General features: G+C 42.9%; 1 long non-coding RNA gene across 1 annotated transcript; it reads right to left on the bottom strand.

Annotated features, from left to right (window-relative positions):
* Nucleotides 1-385: 385 nt before the first annotated feature.
* LOC119390741 (uncharacterized) lies at nt 386-15629 on the bottom strand. The gene is made up of 6 exons (XR_005183469.2): nt 15233-15629; nt 15085-15170; nt 10373-10537; nt 7825-7922; nt 3326-3446; nt 386-577 (listed from the first exon to the last, which is right to left on the bottom strand). It is a non-coding gene; the product is annotated as an uncharacterized LOC119390741 (long non-coding RNA).
* Nucleotides 15630-17500: the final 1871 nt, after the last annotated feature.

Genomic DNA, 17500 nt, shown 5'->3' with positions numbered 1-17500 from the left:
AAAAAGTCTTGCAATCCCAAGAACAGATATTGCTGTTCAACTTGAACAAGAAATTTGGCAGAGCAAATATAATGGCACTTGTAGCCTGATATATGTTTCAACAGGGGCAACATGTACATGCATGTCTTTTCTCATGACTTGCATTTAACATCCAGTGGAATTTTTTGTCATTATTACTGCTTAACCTGTGTATGCTCTCTCTAACAACTTCTTTGCTGCAAAGTAGAAGCTGCCACTGGCATCAGTCAATAATCACTGCGGTGGCTGCATGTAAACACCACAACCTTCTTTACCACAGAACACACATCATTACAACTTTTTAAGTACAGCGTGGGTCAACTTGTGTGCATTGGTGACTGCAAAGCAACAAAATGCACTATTTGGCACATATATTTCTCAGCAAATGCAGAATTCAGTGTTTCCCACAAAGTGTGGGACAGCACATAGCTGTGGCAGGAAGCATGCATACATACTACTTCTTGCCAAGTAAACAGTGAACATCCAGCTGCTCTGAACGCATAAAGATGGGGTTTATTCTGCGAAACTGTACGAGTATACTGTTCGCACTCTGGCTCATCTGAAAAGAGAAGAAACAAAATATATGAGGACACTTGAACCAAATGAAAGAAGGCAATCTGTGCCGAAACTGAATTTTGCATCTACCTTGCAAAAACAAACGAGCCACACAGCAGCAGGTTTTGAATTTTGATGCATCCACAGCCCGCCCAATCTCATAAAAAAACAAAAGGGCATGTGTATCCTAAACCCCTGCATGATTGACTAAAAAAAATAGTGTTCACAGTAAAAAATCCAAATGACTTCTGTGCAGACGACATTAAAGACATGAGGGGAGACGTTAAGTTCAATTGAAATGCTAGATTACCATGTTGAGATTAGACATGTGTAACTGTTCAAGCAAAGGGGGATCTTGAAAGCAAGAAAACAAAGCAAAAGTGAAAATCAGATTTTGCGCACCAGCTGTTGGACACGTGCAATGGCTGTGAACAGATTCGAACTGAGGCCGGCTGAGGAGGAGTGTCGTTCTTGTCAAAAATGCCAAATTAAAAGAGCTAAAGAGGAGATAAAAACACGTTCTGTGACATTTAGCCTTTCTGCATAAAACGAGGCACATGCAACATGAAATAAGTAAATCAAAATGTACGCAATGAGCCACTCCAAAGGTGCACTTGTGAAACAAAGTTTCAGTTACCACTCCCACATCACGCCAAGTAGTTTCAGGTGGACAGTGTTGCAAATCGTCCTTGCCTGTGGTGTTTTCACAAGTTAACTCGAAATGTAAAATGAGTGAGTGTCATAGGCGACATCAACAGCCCAAGGCATTCGCTCAAAGGCAGGCACATCGAGGCTGCCCAACTTTCTCTCACAGCTTAATGTGTTACACATTATCAAACACTTTCCAATTGGAGTTCATAAGTAACGCACGTCCCTGCTCGTCGGGATCCAGAAACTCAACACCTGACAATGGAATCAAGGTCGCAGATGCTCCTGTTTATCGTAATGGGGACGTAGCTTTGCTCTCCACTTGCTTATTACTTGCATTGTTGCAGTATGCAGCAAAGCTAGCTACACAACCTCTCAGGAGCATTTTGCATTCTGTGGCACTGACGTTGACATTCTGTCCTGCTTCCAAGCAACAGTTTGTCTCGTTCACAGTAACTTGTATCAAACTGAGCACTCGATCAAAACGACCGCTAACAAAATAAACTACACCTCCTGCTTGTTCTCGCTCTCGACTTATTTCTGTTCCTGGCGACCCCGAGCTCGGATGCTTAGTAATGCAGCAGACGTGGAAAAGCACCTAGCAATTAACCGAGAATGAGGCAGCCTCTTACATTGCGGAAAGTATGCTGTTGCAGTAATGAGAGAAATTAATGAAGAGCGATTTGGTCAACTAAAACGGGCACTGACACAAAATTTCGCGGCCGAGATAACCTGCTGGATCGATTCCCGTGTATGTGCGTGTACCATCTGCAAAATATCGACAGCGAATAAAGCTTGGAAGGTATTTTATATGAATTTTGAAGTTCGCGAGCGCGATCCAGCATTATAGGCCGCACCTAGTGCATCGACACCCTCGGAGGTGACCCGAGGTGACCCCCCTACTTCCCCTACGTAACCATTGCAGCCGGTACAAGTTATGATGACGTGGTAGCCGCCATTTCTGTTTTGACGCGCTTCCCGACGAATCGCTCCTCGCTAGCGGGTCAAACCTGAAGTGATTCGCCACGTCAAAAATTTCTTCCATCCCCGCCGCAAGAAAATCGTCGCCATCAGACGACGATGAGCCCGACGACGACAGACCGCGCGGAAATGCGTCACTGTTCTATGTGCTCACGTGACCGAGCGTTTCACTCGCTAGGTGGTGATAGTTGCACCCGGCGGCTTGTCGTTTTTGGAGCTCTGTCAAACCGAAACTGAGGCTGTGTCGGTAATGAGGAGCTTGTAATTAATTATCCGTCGCGCGCTGCAGCAAACGATGTGCCGTGTTATGACCATCAGGCCCCCAGCAACACATCGCAGCAAAAAAACGCGGGGCGAAAATTTTTGTGTCAGGACTCCTTTAAGCAGTTTTCTTTGCTAATACTGTCTGCCCCCCTGTATATTGTCTGGTTACATAGCCACAGCAAATAGCACCATGTATGTGCTTCCCTGCTGATGTCAATATGACAACCTGCAGTTTGCTGACATACACAGAGTCATTCATGAAAGAGGGTATGCGAGAGTGTGGCCGACGCACAGTGACAGCTGACTAGAATGCACAGTTTGCTGCATGAGAAAGCACGTCCGCTCAAGCTGTCGGCTACTGGGGGTCAAAATAACCAGGCATGGCCAAGAGGCGAACGCATGCCAGACCACCGCCTATAGCTGGTAGAAGAGCCTCTAGCTAACATAGGGCTCTTATGTTCCGTTTCACAAAGCAAAGCATCCCCTCATATTACGAGCAATGGACGGGGCGGCACTGGTGCCCCTTGTTTAGACAAAGAGATACGAGGAAGCATGCAAGCGAAAAAGAATTAAGAATAAGGAATGTAAATTCGACAACACAAGTCTGCAAATATTGTTAGTATATCTGAAAATTGCTTTCACTTATCATAAAGGTTGTCTTGTTCTGTGTAAAAACAAGTGCTTCAACATTCCTTCAAGAAAAATGTTTATGATGGATCTCCTCAGACTGACCATTCAGGCTTGTTAACCTACATATTCAGCACAACCTTATTGAATATCAGGCCCTACACGCGCAACCAAAATATAGCAGGGATTACAAGCTCATCAGCAAGTAACACCAGCAAAAAAGTTAACTTACATCTTCGGTGATTCAGCACAATCGTTGTATCAGTTTCAATATTTTGCTGTCTGCAGCTGTCCTTGACTTGCGTCCATTTCCACATTTGCTGCCTCTCATCGGGTGGATATTGAACATCTCCCTGGAAGGCACAAAAATGTGTCGTCTGGATATTCTGTTTGTTCCATAATACAGTTATGAAGTCATTATCACATTTGTTCCTGCTTTCGAAAGATCTCAAGGATGTTTTATTTATAAGGAACTTTTCAATCCTCTTAAGCTGCGATTAATACAGAGCCAATTGCCATGTGGCTTCAATGTTTTTTGGTTGACCCACAAGAATTCTTGAATAAAGTAAAAGTAAACAATATGAATTCACCATGCAATTTTAAAATACAACAGTTCAGTTGTGTGTACCTTTTACCTAGCTCTCATGTCTGTAGCTTTTCCAACATTTACCCTTTGCAGTTGTCGTCGCTGCCATCAGCATGCACAGTGTGGTAACATATAAACATGAAAATTCAAAGTTAGCACAAAGTTTATTTCACATCAGGATTAGTAAATGCAGTCACGAAAGATATTTTTCTCTTTCTCAGTAATCTCGCAATTTTAATACTATTCAATGAATTGCCCTTGATATAACAGTACTGAACACTGTTCATTTCCAGGCATTGAATCTATCCATGTCATGCCTTTGTCTTACATGAACATAATATTTCTATGTCCCTTGTCTTGCTCTAAACAATTACATGTTACATTAATGTGCAACATAATCTGTTCATTCATGCCTGTGCACAGACATATACGATGTTCACATATGTACAAACATCTAACTGCCATGCGGGCATAAGTCAGAATGCACTTTACATTCTATGGTACCTTTGAAGTACTTTTGAAACCAAATGACTCATTAAAATGTGACTGAAAAACAAAAAGGAAAGCACAGAACAAATGTCCAACTAAAACGAGAAATGTAGTGCCATGCTAACCCTAGCTATGGAATATAAAATGAAGGCCTAAATGCTGTAATTACGCAGTAACTTCTAGGAATAATGTTTTTGCAGTATGCTAATGAAGACGATGGTGCTTAATGAATGCAAGCCCTGGTTTCCCTGACATCTTAAAAAAGCACACAAAATCATTTGTCAAATCTGAAGCACTACTTATGTGAGGCCCTTCAAAATAAAATTGATACCTCAGAGCAGAGAAAACTGAAGATGATCTCTCTTGCATTCACTCTTGACACTCATTTGTCACCAAGCCAACACTCCTTCGTCTTGCATATGCACAAAAGATCACACAGTGCATAGAGGCCCTTGGCAATAAGATCTGATGATACGGAGTATTTTTGTTTCACTGAATCTTATGACTAATGTTAGCTTTTCAATTAATGTAGTTCATAATTACAACTAAAGTGAGGCTTTACTTGGCCACCTACAAAGCAAAGGACTCTCCACAAAAGTAACCTTTAACCCTTTGACACGCTATGTACACAATTGTGTGCACCACTTATTTTTGCCATTGGTAATGACTAGGGCTACTAGAGAGCAAGATACCGTGGAAGTAAGCAGCGCGAAAAGCAAGACAACGCACACAGGGAGGAATTACAAGAAGCGCTGATCAAGATACGTTGAACAAGATACGTTGAGCTTTGGATCAAATGAACCTGCTGCATAATAAATTTGTGTTCATTTAACTTCATTTTGCAGTGTACTGTTGTATATTATCAGTTTGCTGAAGGCACTAGACTGTTCAACGAGTCGTTCGAAGTGCTCCTTCCTGCGAGCCATGCCAAAAGTATAATTTTTCTTCACGCCAAATGAACATACACAAAAACAAATTTGCACTATATTTTTGGCGTAAGATTTCATTCTATTAATGTAAGAACGTAGCATGAATGACTTTACAATAAGATATTATTACAATTGAATTATAATTACTATAACACACATAAATTAATGCATTATGACATTATTTTTGTTGCAATAGAATACTGAGTGCCTTGAAATGATGTATCAATTTGACGCATTTACAGACAGTTTTTCATTGGTGGCGTCTGAAAGGTTTAGAGAACATGGAAATATTTCACCCTGTTTTGTACAACACAACAATACGAATAGAACCAATGCAGTGATAAAGTTGGCTAATGAACAAAAGTTATTTGCAGTCAAAATGTTATGAACAGCACATATTTAAGACTTGGCAACTACTGAAGCTTGCAATTATGCACTACCAAGAACAAAAATCCACAGAAGTTCACATGCCCTTTTGCTTTAAACACTGTGCTTCACAGAAGGAGGGAGCTTGCATTATGTATAGTTCAGTAGAAAAGTTTTTGAAGTGCTTTATAAAGAATAGAACTGCACGCTGAAAAGAAGTTAGTTGGACGGCTTGATGGGAAAAAACACTTTAACTTGTTTCATTCGTTCTGAGCATCCTACTTCACCAAGGAAGGTGTGAAAAATATGATAAAAAAAGCAAGCGAAAAAGGCATCTCAATGACAGACAGTGACACAAGAAATCAGATTCTATTGACACATTTTTTCCCATCTTTGAGTGCCTGTTCCTCATGAAAGTGAGGTCGGCTGCAGCCATTAGCAAGACATAGCTTCAGGTATGCTTTTTCCCATTTCTCTTTACTAATGCAGCTATTGATATCATATATCCTTAGAAAAAAAATTGAAATGCACTATCAGCAACGTTGCTGTCTTCACGAGCTCATCAGAAGAGAAGCTGGTGTCATCCAAAGATGACAAGAAAGCGACAGGAATGGTTCAAGTGATCACAGGAGCAACTTGTAAGCAGCACAAAGCATGTGACTGGAAGTATGAGATTTTCATTGTAGAGGCTGTAACGAAGCATAAAAGCCTTGGCTCTTTACTTGAGCCCAAGGTATAAATGGTGAGTGTCCTTCAGACGATATTTTTTTGGGGTACATGTCACATCACGCTGATCCAACCGGGCCACATTCTCTGTGACCCAGAACAGCAGGGTGAAGTGTGCCCAACTGCACGACTGTTTGCAAAGAGCTGTGAAGGTGCAAGCTATGCTGCAGGCAAGTTGCAACATTATGTGTTTGAACAATATCACAAGCACTTGCTATTACATACTCTTTCCTGTCTTGGTGTTCCTCACATATAGTGCCATAAGTTTCTCAGTTGGATGAGTAAAATTGCGCACACTTAGACAGGGAGAGTAAGCAACATGACACAAGCGCTAACAATTGTTTGCTTGAAATAGCAGAGGAAGTCTTATGTAAAGAAACAGGTGAAGTGAGTGCGCGTGTCACGCAGGCATGACTGCAAGCCATCTGAAATTGGTACAAAGGAATACAAGTTCCTTTTCGGGCAAACTAATATAAGGCGTTCTAACACATCGTGTGCCTAACCACTGAGTCATTTCGGCTTCAATCATCTCACAGACTAACTTTTTACTTTTGACAATCACATGAACTTTATCGAATTCCTGCTGACATCCACATGTCGCACTGCATAGCTAGAAGACCGTCCTTGTGCGTTTCTTGATTGCCACGGTGCTCTCTGAAATTATCATTAAGGTAGAATATCTCACTTGAAAAGGATCATTACACTGCAGCAGATTTAGTATTTCTAGCAAGGAGCTAGAAATAGATTTTTGCCATGCTGCTTTCTCAGATATAATAACACGCAGACGGCATTCACTTTTGTGTTTTTGCGCTAAAGAACAGGTCGCTTACTGGAAGCTGGTTATCCGAGAATCAACAGGGAGCAGTGGTCGAAATTTTACTTCACGAATTATCTGCCCGCACCATCGAGTGCATTGTTGTGTAGCGCTTTACATGCATGATATTGTGCATAATCTCAAGAAGATTGCTGGTCGCGTTGATGTATCTGTTGTGTTTAGTGCCCCTCAAAAACCTTTCAGCCTTTGCAATAGTAGTGTTCCTAGGAAGGAGCTACTAGCGACATGCTCAAAGAAACATCGATGTACGTTTGTTAGATGCATTGATCATGCTGCGTATCAGATCCCACTGCATTATGGAAAGTTCTACATTAGCCAGTCCGCTAGATGCCTTAACGATCGTTTGAGAGAACACCGTTGCAATGTACAAAAGCACAAAAACGGTCACCTAGCTATGCAACTGTAGCACATGTGAATGTCAGCCTGAATTTGATGAAGTTGACGTGATTGTGAACAGTAAAGAAAATGCAGTCCGTGAGATAATAGAAGCCAAAATGATTGAGAAGTTAGGCACACGGTGTGTTAGCATGCCTTCTGTTAGCTTGCCCGTAAAGGAGCTACCGATCCTTTGTGCCGATTTCAGATCGTTTGCAGTCATGCCTGTGTAACATGCGCACTCACCTCACACATTTCTGTACACAAGTCTTTCTCTGCTATTTCAAATATTCATCTGTTGATAGCGCTTGTGTCGTGCTGCTTACTCTGTCTAAGTGTGCGCTATTTTACTCGCATTACGTACCAACAAGCCCAAGCTACTCTTCTCGAACTGCCCATTTGTAGAGAAGGAAACCAATGCCTACCACTTAATATGGCCTTGTCCGGACCAGAGGAAGAATGCTCCCATCTTTCACAGCAAGCTGTCCACTGCTTCAGTTCCTTGAACAGTCAGTCGTCTATGCTGGGTACATGCATTACAGATGCCACAAAACATTCCATAACCTGCACACAATAGAGGCCTTACAGTACACAAGTAGTACATATAAAACATGATGGCTTAACACAGGTATCTGTTGATACACCAAAACTGTCCATGAATGATGAGCTTAGGATGCATTAAGAGCAAATATTAGTGGAGTAATAGATTTTTGCAGACAATTTTAATTATGCGTTACATGTCAAGCTTTCCCACACTGGCGTACTGAAATAGTATGAAGAATACAGTTTGCCGAATAAGCAACTTGCACAGAAAACTCCATCAGCACTATCATCACAATATTAAATAGATCAGTGTATGCTCTATGTACACAATGTATGGTAACGAGCCACCTTATTGTACGACATCATGAATGTGAAGATTTCAAGATAGCTGAAGACTTAGTAGAAGTGTAAGAGCACCAGAGGTTACAGCAAAGATTGAGCACTGTGTTGGCTTTTCTGTCTCCTCTGCTGCTCTTGCATGGTTTTAAATCTTGGGTATGTTTTGCCAACAAGCCCAGTTTTGAACTCTTCAAAAAAAAACCTTGTTGCACTAAAGTCAATTCATATGCAGGGCTCGTGCTGTGCCCTACAAGTGTCTGTTCAATTCAATGAGCCCTTAATTCACTATGTTTCGTTTGTCCTTTCATAGCTATAGGGTCTCGTCCCGGTAGACTTGATGGCTTCAGGTAGCATGCAAGGGTTCATTGGCCAGCTGCCAGCTCGTAAAGAGTTCTACAAGACGCCAGGATGGCCAAAAGTAGCACTAGCATGTACTGTTGGGATTACACACTGAGGTGCTCAATGGGATGGATGGGACAATGACCACTGTTGCAGCTCCATTGGAGCATCAGACGCACTATCCAAAGGTTACAGATTCGGTCCCTCGCAGGAGCAAGTGTCTCTTTTGTTGACTTTAATTCCTTTCAATTTATGTAAAAATTACCACACTACAGTTAAAAACTAAAATAATCTCCCCTATGCCTTCCTTGGCTTCATTGTCTGTCTGCATTAGTAGGTTGTGTCTAACAAGAAAAAGTAGCCCTTGATCCAGTGCCCTTGTTTCGTCTGTTCAATTTCGTAGTGCTTGGCACGCCACAAAATCAGTATAACCACACTGTCCAGAATTCTGTGATCAGAAAACATGTAAACATATTACAAATGACATTCTTCAATTTATAACTGCATAAACTAAAGCAGCACTGTCATCCCTTTCCCTGATTGATACATCTTGGTTTTTTATACTGCAAATAAGACCCCACTTCTGGCTTCATGCTTCTTTAGCAAAGTACAAAGGAAAGCGAAAACTACGGTACCACAAGATCAAGTAATGTTCTTGATACACCATCACATCCCAAGCCACTTGTGATAAGAAGTTTTTGCAATGATGCTACTCCACTATTAAATAAATTGGTATTAGAGAGAACATGTTTAGTTCATCAAACAAATATATGTAATGGCAGGACTAATAATCGACATGTTTCTTCCCAGGCAAACACAGCAACAAGCAGAGCATACACTACCTTAATAAGCTTAGTTGAACTGACACACACGTCTGTCAATTATAATTTATATAGACATGCTGTACTACTTCCAATTAAGCTTGCAGTTATACGCACACTTACTGTTACTACCAGCACATAATATGATTCAGTCAAATGCATTGCCTTCTTGTAAGTTTTCTGCAGAACTAATCAATGTTCTCAAACATATGGCCCGTATATCTCTAGCCAGCGGCCCAGCCTGCATATGGCTGTCCTTGTCCGATATTTCCTTTCATTTATTTAATATATACGCTCCTGAGCAACTCTGGCGAGACTGATCTAAGCATTTTTTCGTAAGGCACCCCATGTGGTTACAATACACTTAAACATAACGGTGAAATGAAAACTCGATACTTCACTATCGGCGTATTGATTTCGGTCCTTCTATAGACTATTTTACTGATGGTTTTTGGTGCCCACGTATTGGGCTGTTAACTTTGCTGTTTTGTATCTTGAACTAAACAAACAGTGCTACAGTACAACGCGTGCGCATGAAAACGGTTGGGTTGGTGCATTCGACGTTATGTGACCTTGTTAATTCACGTCGCTATATAAAAAATAAAAAAAACTGATTTAACAGCATTTGTGGCCGTGCCCATGTGTCTTATGTAAAACCGTCTATGTATCAGTGTCGATATGTTTCTCAAAACCTGACATCAAATCTCCTTTAGAAATGACAAATATAGTTAAACACGCTATCGAGAGAGTAGATGAAGAAAACGAGAACGAGGCTGCACTTGCTTGCGAGCGGCTCGGTGAACTGTTTTTCGCTCCGAGCTGTACATCTGCATTCATTTTACATTCTGTAAATAAACGCGTTCAATCGTCACAATTGTGGTGCAGGTGCAGGGTATACTTTTGTGAAAAGCCGTACGTCCAGCGACCTCACCTCCGTCGGCCACGCCGGCTTTCCAGGTGGTAGAGATGAAAGGCGAGGCCGGTGAGATGATGACCGAGGCCGACGCGTGGTAGGCAGATCAAGCTGCGCACAGGCGGGTCACTCCGATGTTCGGCCGGTAGGCGTGCCGCTCGGAAGTTGGGTTCGTGGGCCATTCTGTAAATAAACGCGTTCCATCGTCAACAATATGGTATATGGGAAAGGCCGTCTTTGAAATGGCAACGTTAGTTGACAATTTTTTCATGCCCCTCCCCCTCCCCATCTTTTCCCCTCTCAGTTTTTCACTGTCCCCGCCCTTGCGGGAGACTAAAAAATTTCGCGACTGCGGCCCTGCGGCTGAAGCGAGTTCGAGACCCCTGAAATAAGTGCTACGCGCCCCAACCTGTATTAATAGTAGTATGTTTTATATTGTTTACTATTTTCAGTGTATATTACCAAGTTTGTTCATATAACTGTCTCAAAACCCCCTATGTAATGCCCAAATGGGCCTTTAGGGTATATGAATAAAAAATGAAAAAAAAAACCTTGCGCAGCCAGGTTGAAATCCTCACCATAGAAGAATTATGCTATTGGTCATGGATTGATCAAGCGCAGCACAGTAGGGTGATTCCACGAGAGATCGAACATGCCTGTCCGGTCGCAATTTTTGTTTTGCCTGGGTTTTTTATATGTTATGTGTGCACATTCAAAGTGCACGGAACCGAAAATTTTATTTCCAAGAAACGCTCCCAGTGCACCAAAAAATTATTTGAAGGTGGCGGCGCGGGCCTCCTGTTTTTGCTCACTGCAATGTTTTCGGATTTCACGGCCGAATTTAGCGCGAACTATAAATGATGTGTCGAAAATTTTTTTTGCTGGTTTTAATACGCATTACTGTGAATTACATCCATGCTTTTTTTATGCTGTCCTCAAAAAGAAGAAAATGTGAAAAAATGGCAAACACGGCCGAAATCAAAAAAGGGTCCTAAGTTTGAGGCGCCTTGGCGCCTTTGCTATTACAAACAGAAACTTGAAAACAATGTCAAATATAGAAAAGAGCATTTGCAACATTTATACGGAAAATAATTTTCCTACAGGCAGCGCAAAAAAAGAAAAAAATAGTTAAAGAGCGAGTTTTTTCAAAAAAGTACATTTTCAAAAAATAAAATAAAAAAACTCCGGTCTCAATTTTGATGAGAATTTTTTATCGAAGAGCGCTTATGTCAGTGAACACACGGTTTTAATATCATATGTCCTCATTTGCTTTGTTTACGAGATATATCTGGCCAAAATGACCCTTGCTGTGTGTGCTCACTTCAGTGCGACTGATGGTTGTTATTAGCTTGCATTGTGCGTAAATCTCAGTTTTAATTATTCTGCTGCAGCAAAACCTTGCTGTGGTGGCTTTTCGTCAAGAAAAATGTTTTCTCAGATTTTATTTGTGTCTAGCGTGTGCAAAAGTGGGCTGCTGCCGCCCTCTAAATGGCTAACGTGTAAACAGTTCGCAGCCTACAACCTCACCTAGAATCATCAGAGGAAAGATGGGCGCGCCTGTTCAAGATATCAATCGCTTCTTCTTCCTGAAGAAATGCCTGGTGTACCTCATCGCGGTTAGATGTAGACAGGTTTTCCTTGAGGAGCGTAAAGCAATGCAAGCAGACTTCGCAGGTGTCGCGAAGATCCTCAGCCTATGACAGTAGCTTCTGGAGGTAGGCAACAACAAAAAGAGCAAAGAAAGAAAATTTGCGCAACGAAAATTTTCCTCAGCAATCTTCTTTTTGTGAACGCGTAAATAATCGGCCCAGAATAATAGGACCTAGCCATGGGCCGCGGGCATCGCGTGTAGTGAACAGCTAGACCTAGAGCAAGTCGAAGCGTTTATACTGAACGGCGCCGCACAAATTATCTCACATCTGCGCAGCTGTCATGAATGCGTTTCCAGAACTGCTCACGGTTTAACATTTTATGACTAAGGGTGTCTAAGCGCTTTGGGCTGTAATAATTAATTTGTAGGGCACACTCATTGTCAAAACTAAGGGTAATGTCCGTCTGACACCACCAATGACCTCTGCTGTCCTCGACGTGGGAAAGCACTTAAGTAAAGTAGCAACAAAACATCATCAATTGGGCAGCTTCGGCGACTCATGGCTTAATCATGCCGCACCGCACGTTTTGGCTGTTGAAACGCTGAGGTAAAGGTCGAGATGATAGAGGAAGACGTTATCTGCGACGCCGAAAACATGTGATAGCGGGAAGTGAAATAAACGGCTCGGAAATGATTGAGCTAACTTTTTACAAAAGTTGTTTAGGCACAGTGTGCGTCGAATGGGGAAGATGGTTAGAGCGTACAATGCACGTAATGGAAGGGAAGCAAGCAGGCAGTGAGAAAACAACTACGTAACAGCGCGCCTGCTGATTGTGGCATTTAGTTACAGATTAAGTTGGCCTTCGCTGCATAGAGATGCTTTATTCTGTGTGCAAGGAGAGTTTTGACAAAGTGACCTAAACCATGTGTTTGCGGTGTCTCGCGTTCTTCTGATTAGCGAATACAGGCTGGGTAAGTTGAGGTTATAAGCTGCAAACTGCGTACGCGTTAGGCCTTTAGAGAGCGGCAGCAGCCCACCCCCGCATACGCTAGACAATTAAAGTTTGAGAATACATTTTTCTTGACGACAAGACACCAGAGCAAAGTTTTACTGCAGGAAAATAATTAGAACTAGATTTACGTGCGATGCAAGCTGATGACAACTATCAATCGCACTGAAGTGAGCGCACACAGCAAGAGTCATTTTGGCCCGTTAAATCTCATGAACAAGGAAAATGAGGACGTACATATTAACATGGTGTTTTCACTGACATAAGCGCTCTTCGATAAAAAATGTCGTCAAAATTAAGGCCTGAGTTTTTTTATTTTTTGAAAATGTACTTTTTTGAAAAAAACTCGCTTCTTTAACTATTTTCTTCTTATTTAGCGCTGCCTTTCGGAAAACGATCTGCCGCATAAATGTTGCAAAGGCTCCTTCAAATACTTGACACTTTTTTGAAGTTTCTGTGTGAAATAGGAAAGGCGCCAAGGTGCATCAAACTTAGCAAACTTTGTTGATTTGGACCGGGTTTGCCACTTTTTTTCACATTTTTTTCCTTTTGAGGACGGCATAAAAAAGCATGGACACAGTAATGCATATTAAAACCAACAATTTTCGACACATTATTTATAGTTCGCGTTAATTCGGCCGTGAAATCCGAAAACATTGCAGTGAACAAAAACAGGAGGTCTGCGCCGCGACCTTCAAATATTTTTTTGGCACGCTGGTAGCGTTTCTTGGAAATAAAATTTTCAGTTCCGTGCACTTTGAATGTGCCCACATAACATATGAAAAACCCAGGCAAAACAAAAATATCGACCGGACAGGCATGTTCGATCTCTCGTGGAAACACCCTTTAGAAGGCGGCAGCAGCCCACTTTCGCACACGCTAGAAGCAAATAAAATCTGAGAACACATTTTTCTTGACGAAAAGCCACCAGAGCAAGATTTTGCTGCAGTAGAATAATTAAAACTGAGATTTACGCACAATGCAAGCTGATAACAACCATCAGTCGCACTGAAGTGAGCACACACTGCAAGGGTCATTTTGGCCAGTTATATCTCGTAAACAAAGCAAATGAGGACATATGATATTAAAACCGTGTGTTCACTGACATAAGCGCTCTTCGATAAAAAATTGTCGTCAAGATTGAGACCGGAGTTTTTTTATTTTATTTTTTGAAAATATACTTTTTTGAAAAAACTCGCTTCTTTAACTATCTTTTTCTTTTTTTTGCGCTGCTTGTAGGAAAATGATCTTCCGTATAAATGTTGCAAAGGCTCGTTTCTATATATGACATTGTTTTCAAATTTCTGTTTGTATTAGCAAAGGCGCCAAGGCGCCTCAAACTTAGGACCCTTTTTTGATTTCGGCCGTGTTTGCCATTTTTTCACATTTTCTTCTTTTTGAGGACAGCATAAAACAAGCATGGATGTAATTCACAGTAATGCGTATTAAAACCAGCAAAAAAAATTTGGACACATCTTTTATAGTTCGCGCTAAATTCGGCCGTGAAATCCGAAAACATCACAGTGAGCAAAAGCAAGAGGCCTGAGCCGCCACCTTCAAATATTTTTTTGGCGCGCTGGGAGCGTTTCATGGAAATAAAATTTTCGGTTCCGTGCACTTTGAATGTGCCCACATAACATATTAAAAACCCAGGCAAAACAAAAATTGCGACCGGACAGGCATGTTCGATCTCTCGTGGAATCACCCAGTAGATGGTGACGCAACCAGCGATACATACGCTTCTGAGCAGCTTGACAAGCGTTTTGTGTCTATCTGCGTCCCCGTCTACTGCATTGTAGTTGATTTGCACGTTAGTTCATTATTACCGATGCATTTTATTCACAGAAAATGTACGAGGCGACCAGTGCGTTTAAAAGCAGGCGAATTTTTATGGCGGCAGGCGATTGAACAATCGGTTCAAGCGATGACCTCGCGATATTAACATTTGGGGTTTTACGTGCCAAAACCACGATATGATTGAGACACGCCGTAGCGGAGGGGCTCCGGAAATTTTGGGGATCTGGTTTTCTTTAACGCGCACTGACATCGCACAGCACCAGGCTTAAATGACACAAATAGAGCAACTACTGGAAGTGGATAACAAAACATCACAGAAAAGCAGATACTACCTGTAGCAGAATCCATACTTGCCTATCAGACAACTTTTCTCGTACATCATCACTGCTGTGTGAACACGCCACCCGGGCTGCCTTACCTGCATAAATGTCAACACACAGTAAGATCACATAGTTACGCAATTTGGCGAGTTGAACTCACCTAGGCATCCGCTGAGGCGCACGCTTGTGCTTTACAGTCGCCGTCGTCGTCAGACAAGGCACTGGGCGGCGGACTGTCTGAGTAGATGCACTCGACTGAACCACGCAATAACCGTGAGTAATCAAGAAACGTGTAAAGCACGCCGATCACGCAGCGCTGAGCGCGCAGACAAAGCGACGAGCCCGTTGAGGCTACGACGACACACCACAGAACACCAACACAAGATCTTGACACACCTTTGGCCGCCCATTCCATCCCACACGCGATACACTTCCAGTCGACGACTGACAACGGTGATTGGCACACATAATATCAATAAACACCACAAATATACAAGCGCGGAACGAACTTATCACGGCACCACCTTCGATTCCCCACGCCGGTACATTTTTTTTTTTTTTATTGCGCTGAACGTGGTCCCGCACGCGTGGTTTTGGTTTGAAGGGATTGGCTCTCGCGCGGCGGGTGATTTGAATTTAGTTGCGTTATATCTCTAATTATCAACTGACAGCAATGATGACCCCGCGTGATATCAACAAACATTATAAGTATACAAGCAAGGAGCAATTTTGTTGTGGTAGGATCTGTTTTGTCGAAAATTGTTTTTTTTTTGTGTGTGTAGTCCCGCACGCACGTCTTTGGCTTGACGTGATTGGCTCGAGCGAGGCGGGTGATTTGAACTGAGTTACGGAGTGCACACTCCTTGCGTTTTCTGTTCTCGCTCTTCCCCCCTTCTTTATCCTACTCTTTCGGTACCTTGTTGAGGCGTGCGCCGTGCTCCCGACCGGGCTGCAGAAATTAGGCGCCTTTTCCTCTTCAAACCACTACCACCACCACCTTGTTGACCAGGGGCGTAGCCAGAAATTTTTTTCGGGGGGGGGGGGGTTCAACCATACTTTATGTACGTTCGTGCATGCGTTTGTATGTGTGCGTGTATATATACACAAGCAAAACTGAAAAATTTCGGGGGGGTTTGAACCCCCCAAACCCCCCCCTTGGCTACGCCCCTGTTGTTGACCTTGTCCGCCTGCCCTGTGCGACGCTTCAGGACGCGCTGCATCTCGTAGGCTGTGACGATCGTGGCCGCTCTGCCCTCGCTACGTTACTCTGCTTCCTTCATGACGCGAGCCTAGTCTAGCGGCTTTGAAACGCGCCAAGAACACACTCGCACATGCACACAAAACGTCCTGTGTGACTCGCGCACTGCACTTCTTGGTCTTGCAGGCGTGTTATGCTCTGCTCGATTTTTTCGGCGGCGCCGATCTGTTTACGCGCCTTTGTGGCCCGTATTTAGCTGTCTCCTGACAGTTTGTTTACACTCCTGCGGCGCTGACTTCTCCCGCGACCGTGCGCCCGTCACGAGATGCTGCTGGCATCCTTCTCTCCCCTGCCGACCTGCTTGACTACTCCTCTCCTTGGGGGCGGCCCGCGCCGCGGGTTTCTGCTGCCGAGGGACACGCGAGCAGAGTGCGACCATCCTCCTCTTTTTTCCCCTTCACCCTCCTACCTCTCTCTTTCATGCCCCTACCCTTGTCGGCCTGTCCTGTGCGACGCTTCAGGACGCGCTGCATCTCGCAGGCTGTGACGATCGCCGCCGCTCTGCCCTCGCTCTACCCTCGCTACTGCTACGTTACTCTGCTACCTTCATGACGCGAGCCTAGTCTAGCGGCTTTGAAACGCACCAAGAACACACTCATACATGCGCACGAAACGGTCCGTTATCGGAAGGATCATAAATAGCGATGGAAAAGAACAAAAAGTACAAGCTCATCGCGAAGCGTCATTCGCTAACCCCACTTTTTTAAATGCGAAGCATTTCTTAGCGAACTTCTGCGATTTTGAGCGTATCTATCTATCTATCTATCTATCTATCTATCTATCTATCTATCTATCTATCTATCTATCTATCTATCTATCTATCTATCTATCTATCTATCTATCTATCTATCTATCTATCTAGCCGCCTACGACTTTGTGCTCTCCTGGCCGTTTCGTTAATCGGATGTATACCAAAATTGGTGTGGCATAACATGACCTTATTACGAACACAAATGACAGGTCATAGCATGAAAATCCTGACATGCATGTCATGAACAGCATGATTTACATTCCACGGCCTTGGGGCTCTTGCGGCCGTACCGTTAGTTTCATATATACCAAAATTGGTATGGCGTGACAAGAGTCCATGACAAACATAATGACAGGTCCTGACATGCAACTCATGACCCGCATGTCATGTGCAGCATGATTTACGTGACATGGTCTCGG

Source organism: Rhipicephalus sanguineus, chromosome 1, assembly GCF_013339695.2.
Source record: "Rhipicephalus sanguineus isolate Rsan-2018 chromosome 1, BIME_Rsan_1.4, whole genome shotgun sequence".
In the NCBI taxonomy this organism is placed as follows: domain Eukaryota; kingdom Metazoa; phylum Arthropoda; class Arachnida; order Ixodida; family Ixodidae; genus Rhipicephalus; species Rhipicephalus sanguineus.
Note: the sequence above shows the minus strand (reverse complement) of the source record. Positions and strands in the feature narration are given on the sequence as shown.